This window comes from Betta splendens, chromosome 16, assembly GCF_900634795.4.
Source record: "Betta splendens chromosome 16, fBetSpl5.4, whole genome shotgun sequence".
Classification (NCBI taxonomy): Eukaryota; Metazoa; Chordata; class Actinopteri; order Anabantiformes; family Osphronemidae; genus Betta; species Betta splendens.
The window spans coordinates 1,639,453-1,651,557 of NC_040896.2; the positions used below are offsets into that span (position 1 = coordinate 1,639,453).

The window sequence follows — 12,105 nt, forward strand, 5'->3', positions numbered from 1 at the left end:
AAGAAAGTATTTGTAAATAATTACCTAACTATGTAATAGTTTAATAACTATTAAAAATTTACCAGTCAGAATCAAATATCTTGCCATTTAGGGTAATAAATTACATTGGTGCTTTTTTTATGGAAGGATTTAGAAGCTGTGTGTGAGTGATTACTAAACTATAAAATAGTCATTAGATAGTCATAATTTATCATTCAATAGCAACAATAGCCCTATTAAAGCAAAAGATTTAGATTTAGCCCTTTCAAAATAAAAGCACCCTAATAAGGTTGAGTGGCTATTTACTGAACTCTAAAGTAGTCCCATTAACGATTGGTAAGTATTCAGAACCACAATTTTTTTTAATCAATCTTGCCATTAAAGGTAATAAATTGTAATTGGTGCTTTTATTTGAAAGGATTTAGAGGAAATGTGTGGGGGTAATAGCGTAACTGTCAATTAGTCTTTAAATAATCATAATGAACCATTCACAGGCAAAAACAGTACAGTTAAAGCTAATAAATTGCATTGGTGCTTTTATTTTGAAAGGATGTAGAGGAAGCATGTGTGGTTAATTACTAAACTGTTAATCTATCTTTAAATAATCATAATTACCCATATAAAAGCAGAAATGTTGGTATTAAAGCTAATTATTTGGCTTGGTGCTTTTATTTTGAAAGGATTAAGAGGAAGTGTGTGCTTAATTACTACACAATCCAATAGTGTAGTTGAGTAATCAGTAATATGCATGGAACTGCTGTCTACACTGAGCATCAGGAGTTTGACCTGTCAGTGAAATCTGCAGCTGCGCCGTCGCCATGGAGACGAAAGGCGGGAAAATCAGGCTCACTCTGCTCTGTAAAAGCAGAGTTTCACCCTGTATAAACAGGCTTGTTCCAGCTAAACCATGATAGTTATCACAAAAATTATTTCATTTTACGAGTCCCAAGGCTTCAATGAGCAAATGGTGTGAATTTTATGTTTGAGGACAAACGTTTGTAGCCGCAGTCGCAAATTCAAAATACTTCTCCTCTTTTTTTTCTCCCCAGACGTCTGCTGAAAATTATCATTAGAGTTAATGGGAGAAATCCAGGATCTCTCTGCGCTTTGAGGTTGATAGCGACTAAAGTATACGTCTGAGAGTATAGCCAGACATATCATTAGAAAGAAGACAAGTATGACTACGATTTACTGAAATAATTACGTTGATAGAGGGAAAATTGTGTCCGTAGTGACGAGTTAAAGACAGAAGTTCTATCTTAAAAAAACGTCCCCTCGCACTCTGGCTGTGACATCACGCACTCTAAATAACCCAATACACACTAATGGAAAAGATGAAAATTGACCAAAAACCACCCAATATTTAAACTGCTATAAATCAGAAACTATTAAAGATATTTTAACGATTTCTGGAAGATTAATAGTTGAATAGTTGAAGATTATTTTGTAGTTTAAATGGTGTCTGTAGCCTAAAGTATGCGGAAGTAGTTAAAGCTGAAAGTAGACAAAGCTGAAGAGAATTTGAAAAGTTGTTCCCATTCATTTCAATGGGAAAAAAAAGTTAAAAAAAGCTTAATAACTTGAAAAATATGAAACATATGAATGAGAAAAGTAATAGCACACTTCTCCTTAAAAAGCTGAACATTTTGATATTGGAATCGTTTCTGTAGCTGAAAGTATGCGGGACTAGTTAGATGCAGAAAAACGGGGGGAAGAAAAATAATAATAACTAGAAAAAGTAATTTCTCGAGAAATTACGTGGGAGAGCTGATCTGCTGCCGCAACGATGACAAACGCTGATTAAGCTGCTGACGTCAAAAAGTTGACTACGGCAAAACGATGAAAACGATGAAAACGATGAAAACGATGAAAACGAGAAAACGTTGACAAAGATTAAAACGATGACAAAAGATGGCGATTAAAAAGATGATGATTAAAAAGATGACCAAGGTCATACTATGACAATATTAAAGAGATGACAATGATTCAAAAGTTGACCACGTTTAAAATATTAAAAAGTTGACCAAGGTGCATTGTTGACAATCAAAAATAAGCTGACTATCTTTTTGATTTGAAGAAAGTATTTGTAAATAATTACCTAACTGTGTAATAGTTTAATAACTAGTAGAAATTTACCAGTCAGAAACAAAAATCTTGCCATTTAAGGTAATAAATTACATTGGTGCTTTTATTTTGAAAGGATTTAGAGGTTGTGTGTGGGCGATTACTAAACTATAAAATAGTCATTAGATAGTCATAGTTTATCATTCAATAGCAAGAATAGCCCTATTAAAGCAAAAGATTTAGATTTAGCACTTTCAGAATAAAAGCACCCTAATAAGTTTGAGTGTCTATTTACTGAACTCTAAAGTAGTCCCATTAACGATTGGTAAGTATTCAGAACCACAAATGTTTTAATCAATCTTGCCATTAAAGGTAATAAATTGTAATTGGTGCTTTTATTTTGAAAGGATTTAGAGGAAATGTGTGGGGGTAATAGCATAACTGTCAATTAGTCTTTAATTACCCATTAATAATCATAATTACCCATTCAAAGGCAAAAACAGTGCAGTTAAAGCTAATAATTGGCATTGGTGCTTTTATTTTGAAAGGGTGTAGAGGAAGCACGTGTGGGTAATTACTAAACTGTTAATCTATCTTTAAATAGTCATAATTACCCATCTAAAAGTTGAAATATTGCTATTAAAGCTAATTATTTGGCTTGGTGCTTTTATTTTGAAAGGATTTAGAGGAAGTGTGTGCTTAATTACTACACAATCCAATAGTGTAGTTGAGTAATCAGTAATAAGCATGGAACTGCTGTCTACACTGAGCATCAGCAGTTTGACCTGTCAGTGAAATCTGCAGCTGCGCCGTCGCCATGGAGACAAAAGGCGGGAATATCAGGCTCACTCTGCTCTGTAAAAGCAGAGTTTCACCCTGTATAAACAGGCTTGTTCCAGTTAAACCATGATAGTTATCACAAAAATTATTTCATTTTACGAGTCCCAAGGCTTCAATGAGCAAATGGTGTGAATTTTATATTTGAGGATAAAAGCTTGTAGCCACAGTGGCAATTTCAAAATATGTCTCCTCTGTTTTTCTCCCCAGACGTCTGCCAAAAATTATCATTAGAGTCAATGGGAGAATTTCAGGATCTCTCTGCACTTTGAGGTTGATAGCGACTAAAGTATAGGTCTGAGGGTATATCCAGACACATCATTAGAAAGAAGACAAGTATGACTACGATTTAGTGAAGTAATTATGTTGATAGAGTAAAAATTGTGGCTGTAGTGACGAGTTAGAGACAGAAGTTCTGTCTTAAAAAAGCGCACCTTCTCACTGTAGCTGTGACATCACGCACTCTAACTGACCCAATACACACTAATGGAAAAGCTGAAAATTTAACAAAAACCACACGATATTTAAACGCTCACAAGTCGAAAACTATAAAAGATACGAGGACGCTGATTTACACGGAGAACGTTGAAAGATGATAGACGCTTTTGACGTTGAAATGACGTTTCTACGCCAAAGTATGACGATGATAGACGCTGATGAAAAGAGGGAAGTTGACAGAAAGTTGAACGATGATTCCCATAGACGACCATTATAAAAAAACAACGGAAAACGTTGAATAACGTTAAAAGTTGAAAAGCTGAAAACGTGAAAAGTAATAGCCTGCATCGTCTAACGATGACGCACGTTTAGAACGTTGAACGATGATTCTGCGATGAAGCGTTGAGAAGCAGATAGCGACCGAAAAACGGGCGAAATAATAAGAATAACTAGAAAAAGTAATTTCTCGAGAAATTACGTGGGAGAGCTGATCTGCTGCCGCAACGATGACAAACGCTGATTAAGCTGCTGACGTCAAAAAGTTGACTACGGCAAAACGATGAAAACGAGAAAACGTTGACAAAAGATTAAAACGATGACAAAAGATGGCGATTAAAATGATGATGATTAAAAAGATGACCAAGGTCATACTATGACAATATTAAAGAGATGACAATGATTCAAAAGTTGACCAAGGTTAAAAGATGTCAAAGATTAAAAAGTTGACCAAGGTGCATTGTTGACAATCATAAATAAGCTGACTAGCTTTTTGATTTGAAGAAAGTATTTGTAAATAATTACCTAACTATGTAATAGTTTAATAACTATTAAAAATTTACCAGTCAGAATCAAATATCTTGCCATTTAGGGTAATAAATTACATTGGTGCTTTTTTTATGGAAGGATTTAGAAGCTGTGTGTGAGTGATTACTAAACTATAAAATAGTCATTAGATAGTCATAATTTATCATTCAATAGCAACAATAGCCCTATTAAAGCAAAAGATTTAGATTTAGCCCTTTCAAAATAAAGCACCCTAATAAGGTTGAGTGGCTATTTACTGAACTCTAAAGTAGTCCCATTAACGATTGGTAAGTATTCAGAACCACAATTTTTTTTAATCAATCTTGCCATTAAAGGTAATAAATTGTAATTGGTGCTTTTATTTGAAAGGATTTAGAGGAAATGTGTGGGGGTAATAGCGTAACTGTCAATTAGTCTTTAAATAATCATAATGAACCATTCACAGGCAAAAACAGTACAGTTAAAGCTAATAAATTGCATTGGTGCTTTTATTTTGAAAGGATGTAGAGGAAGCATGTGTGGTTAATTACTAAACTGTTAATCTATCTTTAAATAATCATAATTACCCATATAAAAGCAGAAATGTTGGTATTAAAGCTAATTATTTGGCTTGGTGCTTTTATTTTGAAAGGATTAAGAGGAAGTGTGTGCTTAATTACTACACAATCCAATAGTGTAGTTGAGTAATCAGTAATATGCATGGAACTGCTGTCTACACTGAGCATCAGGAGTTTGACCTGTCAGTGAAATCTGCAGCTGCGCCGTCGCCATGGAGACGAAAGGCGGGAAAATCAGGCTCACTCTGCTCTGTAAAAGCAGAGTTTCACCCTGTATAAACAGGCTTGTTCCAGCTAAACCATGATAGTTATCACAAAAATTATTTCATTTTACGAGTCCCAAGGCTTCAATGAGCAAATGGTGTGAATTTTATGTTTGAGGACAAACGTTTGTAGCCGCAGTCGCAAATTCAAAATACTTCTCCTCTTTTTTTTCTCCCCAGACGTCTGCTGAAAATTATCATTAGAGTTAATGGGAGAAATCCAGGATCTCTCTGCGCTTTGAGGTTGATAGCGACTAAAGTATACGTCTGAGAGTATAGCCAGACATATCATTAGAAAGAAGACAAGTATGACTACGATTTACTGAAATAATTACGTTGATAGAGGGAAAATTGTGTCCGTAGTGACGAGTTAAAGACAGAAGTTCTATCTTAAAAAAACGTCCCCTCGCACTCTGGCTGTGACATCACGCACTCTAAATAACCCAATACACACTAATGGAAAAGATGAAAATTGACCAAAAACCACCCAATATTTAAACTGCTATAAATCAGAAACTATTAAAGATATTTTAACGATTTCTGGAAGATTAATAGTTGAATAGTTGAAGATTATTTTGTAGTTTAAATGGTGTCTGTAGCCTAAAGTATGCGGAAGTAGTTAAAGCTGAAAGTAGACAAAGCTGAAGAGAATTTGAAAAGTTGTTCCCATTCATTTCAATGGGAAAAAAAAGTTAAAAAAAGCTTAATAACTTGAAAAATATGAAACATATGAATGAGAAAAGTAATAGCACACTTCTCCTTAAAAAGCTGAACATTTTGATATTGGAATCGTTTCTGTAGCTGAAAGTATGCGGGACTAGTTAGATGCAGAAAAACGGGGGGAAGAAAAATAATAATAACTAGAAAAAGTAATTTCTCGAGAAATTACGTGGGAGAGCTGATCTGCTGCGCAACGATGACAAACGCTGATTAAGCTGCTGACGTCAAAAAGTTGACTACGGCAAAACGATGAAAACGATGAAAACGATGAAACGAGAAAACGTTGACAAAGATTAAAACGATGACAAAAGATGGCGATTAAAAAGATGATGATTAAAAAGATGACCAAGGTCATACTATGACAATATTAAAGAGATGACAATGATTCAAAAGTTGACCACGTTTAAAAATATTAAAAAGTTGACCAAGGTGCATTGTTGACAATCAAAATAAGCTGACTATCTTTTTGATTTGAAGAAAGTATTTGTAAAGCATTACCTAACTGTGTAATGGTTTAATAAGTAGTAGAAATTTACCAGTCAGAAACAAAAATCCTGCCATTTAAGGTAATGAATTACATTGGTGCTTTTATTTTGAAAGGATTTAGAGGTTGTGTGTGGGTGATTACTAAACTATAAAATAGTCATTAGATAGTCATAATTTATCATTCAATAGCAAGAATAGCCCTATTAAAGCAAAAGATTTAGATTTAGCACTTTCAGAATAAAAGCACCCTAATAAGTTTGAGTGTCTATTTACTGAACTCTAAAGTAGTCCCATTAACGATTGGTAAGTATTCAGAACCACAAATGTTTTAATCAATCTTGCCATTAAAGGTAATAAATTGTAATTGGTGCTTTTATTTTGAAAGGATTTAGAGGAAATGTGTGGGGGTAATAGCATAACTGTCAATTAGTCTTTAATTACCCATTAATAATCATAATTACCCATTCAAAGGCAAAAAACAGTGCAGTTAAAGCTAATAATTGGCATTGGTGCTTTTATTTTGAAAGGGTGTAGAGGAAGCACGTGTGGGTAATTACTAAACTGTTAATCTATCTTTAAATAGTCATAATTACCCATCTAAAAGTTGAAATATTGCTATTAAAGCTAATTATTTGGCTTGGTGCTTTTATTTTGAAAGGATTTAGAGGAAGTGTGTGCTTAATTACTACACAATCCAATAGTGTAGTTGAGTAATCAGTAATAAGCATGGAACTGCTGTCTACACTGAGCATCAGCAGTTTGACCTGTCAGTGAAATCTGCAGCTGCGCCGTCGCCATGGAGACAAAAGGCGGGAATATCAGGCTCACTCTGCTCTGTAAAAGCAGAGTTTCACCCTGTATAAACAGGCTTGTTCCAGTTAAACCATGATAGTTATCACAAAAATTATTTCATTTTACGAGTCCCAAGGCTTCAATGAGCAAATGGTGTGAATTTTATATTTGAGGATAAAAGCTTGTAGCCACAGTGGCCAATTTCAAATATGTCTCCTCTGTTTTTCTCCCCAGACGTCTGCCAAAAATTATCATTAGAGTCAATGGGAGAATTTCAGGATCTCTCTGCACTTTGAGGTTGATAGCGACTAAAGTATAGGTCTGAGGGATATCCAGACACATCATTAGAAAGAAGACAAGTATGACTACGATTTAGTGAAGTAATTATGTTGATAGAGTAAAAATTGTGGCTGTAGTGACGAGTTAGAGACAGAAGTTCTGTCTTAAAAAAGCGCACCTTCTCACTGTAGCTGTGACATCACGCACTCTAACTGACCCAATACACACTAATGGAAAAGCTGAAAATTTAACAAAAACCACACGATATTTTAAACGCTCACAAGTCGAAAACTATAAAAGATACGAGGACGCTGATTTACACGGAGAACGTTTGAAAGATGATAGACGCTTTTGACGTTTGAAATGACGTTTCTACGCCAAAGTATGACGATGATAGACGCTGATGAAAAGAGGGAAGTTGACAGAAAGTTGAACGATGATTCCCATAGACGACCATTATAAAAAAACAACGGAAAACGTTGAATAACGTTTAAAAGTTGAAAAGCTGAAAACGTGAAAAGTAATAGCCTGCATCGTCTAACGATGACGCACGTTTAGAACGTTGAACGATGATTCTGCGATGAAGCGTTGAGAAGCAGATAGCGACCGAAAAACGGGCGAAATAATAAGAATAACTAGAAAAAGTAATTTCTCGAGAAATTACGTGGGAGAGCTGATCTGCTGCCGCAACGATGACAAACGCTGATTAAGCTGCTGACGTCAAAAGTTGACTACGGCAAAACGGATGAAAACGAGGAAAACGTTGACAAAAGATTAAAACGATGACAAAAGATGGCGATTAAAATGATGATGATTAAAAAGATGACCAAGGTCATACTATGACAATATTAAAGAGATGACAATGATTCAAAAGTTGACCAAGGTTAAAAGATGTCAAAGATTAAAAGGTTGACCAATGTGCATTGTTGACAATCATAAATAAGCTGACTATCTTTTTGATTTGAAGAGAGTATTTGTAAATAATTACCTGTGTAATATTTTAATAACTAGTAGAAATTTACCAGTCAGAAACAAAAATCTTGCCATTTAAGGTAATAAATTACATTGGTGCTTTTATTTTGAAAGGATTTAGAGGTTGTGTGTGGGCGATTACTAAACTATAAAATAGTCATTAGATAGTCATAATTTATCGTTCAATAGCAAGAATAGCCCTATTAAAGCAAAAGATTTAGATTTAGCCCTTTCAGAATAAAAGCACCCTAATGAGTTTGAGTGGCTATTTACTGAACTCTAAAGTAGTCCCATTAACGATTGGTAAGTATTCAGAACCACAAATTTTTTTAATCAATCTTGCCATTAAAGGTAATAAATTGTAATTGGTGCTTTTATTTTGAAAGGATTTAGAGGAAATGTGTGGGGGTAATAGCGTAACTGTCAACTAGTCTTTAAATAATCATAATTACCCATTCAAAGGCAAAAACAGTGCAGTTAAAGCTAATAATGGCATTGGTGCTTTTATTTTGAAAGGATGTAGAGGAAGCATGTGTGGGTCATTACTAAACTGTTAATCTATATTTAAATAGTCATAATTACCCATCTAAAAGCAGAAATATTGCTATTAAAGCTAATTATTTGGCTTGGTGCTTTTATTTTGAAAGGATTTAGAGGAAGTGCGTGCTTAATCACTACGCAAGTCATTAGTGTGGTTGACTAATCAGTAACAAGCATGGAACTGCTCTGTACACTGAGCATCAGCAGTTTGACCTGTCAGTCAAATCTGCAGCTGCGCCGTCGCCATGGAGACAAAAGGGGGGAAAATCAGGCTCACTCTGCTCTGTAAAAAGCAGAGTTTCACCCTGTATAAACAGGCTTGTTCCAGCTAAACCATGATAGTTATCACAAAAATTATTTCATTTTACGAGTCCCAAGGCTTCAATGAGCAAATGGTGTGAATTTTATGTTTGAGGACAAAAGCTTATAGCAACAGTGGCAATTTCAAAATATGTCTGCTCTGTTTTTCTCCCCAGACGTCTGCGAAAAATTATCATTAGAGTCTATGGGAGAATTTCGGGATCTCTCTGCACTTTGAGGTTGATAGCGACTAAAGTATAGGTCTGAGGGTATATCCAGACACATCATTTGAAAGAAGATAATTATGACTACGATTTAGTGAAATAATTACGTTGATAGAGTAGAAATTGTGGCTGTAGTGACAAGTTAGAGACAGAAGTTCTGTCTTAAAAAAGTGCACCTTCTCACTGTAGCTGTGACATCACGCACTCTAGCAGACGCAATACACACTAATGGAAAGCTGAAAATTTAACAATACCACACGATATTTAAACGCTCACAAGTCGTAACTATAAAAAGATACGAGGACGCTGATTTACACGGAGAACGTTTGAAAGATGATAGACGCTTTTGACCTTGAAATGACGTTTCTACGCCAAAGTATGACGATGATAGACGCTGATGAAAGAGGCAAGTTGACAAAAGTTGAACGATGATTCCCATAGACGACCATTATAAAAAAAACGACGAAAAACGTTGAATAACGTTAAAAGTTGAAAAGCTGAAAAGGTGAAAAGTAATAGCCCCCATCTCCTAAAGACGACACACGTTTAGAAAGTTGAACGGCGATTCCACGACGAAGCGTTGAGACGATGAAAGCGACCAAAAAACGGGGCGAAATAATAATAAGAAGAAGGAGAAAAATAAAGTCGAAGATATCAATAGTGTGAGAGCTGTTCAGCTCTCCCACTAATAAGAAAAACTAGAAAAAGTAATTTCTCGAGAAATTACGTGGGAGAGCTGATCTGCTGCCGCAACGATGACAAACGCTGATTAAGCTGCTGACGTCAAAAAAGTTGACTACGTCCAAAAGTTGACTACGGCAAAGCGATGAAAACGAGAAAACGTTGACAAAGAATAAACGATGACAAAAGATGGCGATTAAAAAGATGATGATTAAAAAGATGACCAATGTCATACTAAGACAAGATTAAAATATGACAATGATTCAAAAGTTGACCAAGGTAAAAAATATATCAAAGATTAAAAAGTTGACCAGAGTGCATTGTTGACAATCATAAATAAGCTGACTAGCTTTTTAATTTGAAGAAAGTATTTGTAAATAATTACCTGTGTAATAGTTTAATAACTAGTAAAATTTTACCAGTCAGAAACAAAAATCTTGCCATTTAAGGTAATAAATTACATTGATGCTTTTATTTTGAAAGGATTTAGAGGTTGTGTGTGGGCGATTACTAAACTATAAAATAGTCATTAGATAGTCATAATTTATCATTCAATAGCAACAATAGCCCTATTAAAGCAAAAGATTCAGATTTAGCCCTTTCAGAATAAAAGCACCCTAATAAGTTTGAGTGGCTATTTACTGAACTCTAAAGTAGTCTCTATAACGATTGGCATAGTCATTCAGAACCACAATTTTTCTAATCAATCTTGCCATTAAAGGTAATAAATTGTAATTGGTGCTTTTATTTTTGAAAGGATTTAGAGGAATGTGTGGGGGTAATAGCGTAACTGTGAATTAGTCTTTAAATAATCATAATTACCCATTCAAAGGCAAAAAACAGTGCAGTTAAAGCTAATACTTGGCATTGGAGCTTTTATTTTGAAGGATGTAGAGGAAGCATGTGTGGGTAATTACAAACTGTTAATCTATCTTTAAAATAGTCATAATTACCCATCTAAAAGCAGAAATATTGCTATTAAAGCAAATTATTTGCTTGGTGCTTTTATTTTGAAAGTATTTAGAGGAGTGTGTGCTTAATTACTACACAATCCAATAGTGTAGTTGAGTAATCAGTAATAAGCATGGAACTGCTGTCTACACTGAGCATCAGGAGTTTGACCTGTCAGTGACATCTGCAGCTGCGCCGTCGCCATGGAGACGAAAGGCGGGAAAATCAGGCTCAACTCTGCTCTGTAAAAGCAGAGTTTCACCCTGTATAAAACAGGCTTGTTCCAGCTAAACCCATAATAGTTATCACAAAAATTATTTCATTTTACGAGTCCCAAGTCTTCAATGAGCAAATGTGTTGAATTTTATGTTGAGGACAAATGTTTGTAGCCGCAGTCGCAAATTCAAAATACTTCTCCTCTTTTTTTTACCCCAGACGTCTGCTGAAAATTATATTAGAGTTTAATGGGAGAAATCCAGGATCTCTCTGCGCTTTGAGGTTGTGATAGCGACTAAAGTATACGTCTGAGAGTATAGCCAGACATATCATTAGAAAGAAGACAAGTATGACTACGATTTACTGAAATAATTACGTTGATAGAGTGAAAATTGTGTCCGTAGTGACGAGTTAAAGACAGAAGTTCTATCTTAAAAAAACGTCCCCTCGCACTCTGGCTGTGACATCACGCACTCTAAATAATGCAATACACACTAAAGTGTGAAAAGATGAAAATTGACCAAAAACCACCCAATATTTAAACTGCTATTTTGATATTGGAATCGTTTCTGTAGCTGAAAGTATGCGGGACTAGTTAGATGCAGAAAAACAGGGGGAAGAAAAATAATAATAATAATAAAGCTTAGAAAAACAATACAGTGAATGCTTTGCAGCATTCGCTGTGATAAAGCTTAGAAAAACAATACAGTGAATGCTTTGCAGCATTCACTGTGATAAAGAGCGAAGATATCAATAGTGTGAGAGCTGTTCAGCTCTCCCACTAATAAAGAGCGAAGATATCAATAGTGTGAGAGCTGTTCAGCTCTCACACTAATAAAGGTGAAATTTTGTCCACTGTGCTTGTGCTAGCTCCCAGACTGAAATAGTGGTGGGATCCTGAGACACAAGCAGACAGACTCTGCTCTTTATAAGATAAAATGTGTATGGGTTTTACATCTATATGTTAAAAATTAGAGCAGCAAACTCTACCATCACAAGCCT

At 35.0% G+C, this 12,105-nt stretch overlaps 1 protein-coding gene across 1 annotated transcript in view; it reads left to right on the plus strand.

Moving 5' to 3' along the window:
• tgfb2 (transforming growth factor, beta 2) overlaps window positions 1-12,105 on the plus strand; it is a 51,993-nt gene that overhangs the window by 36,308 nt on the left and 3,580 nt on the right. The window lies entirely within an intron of this gene.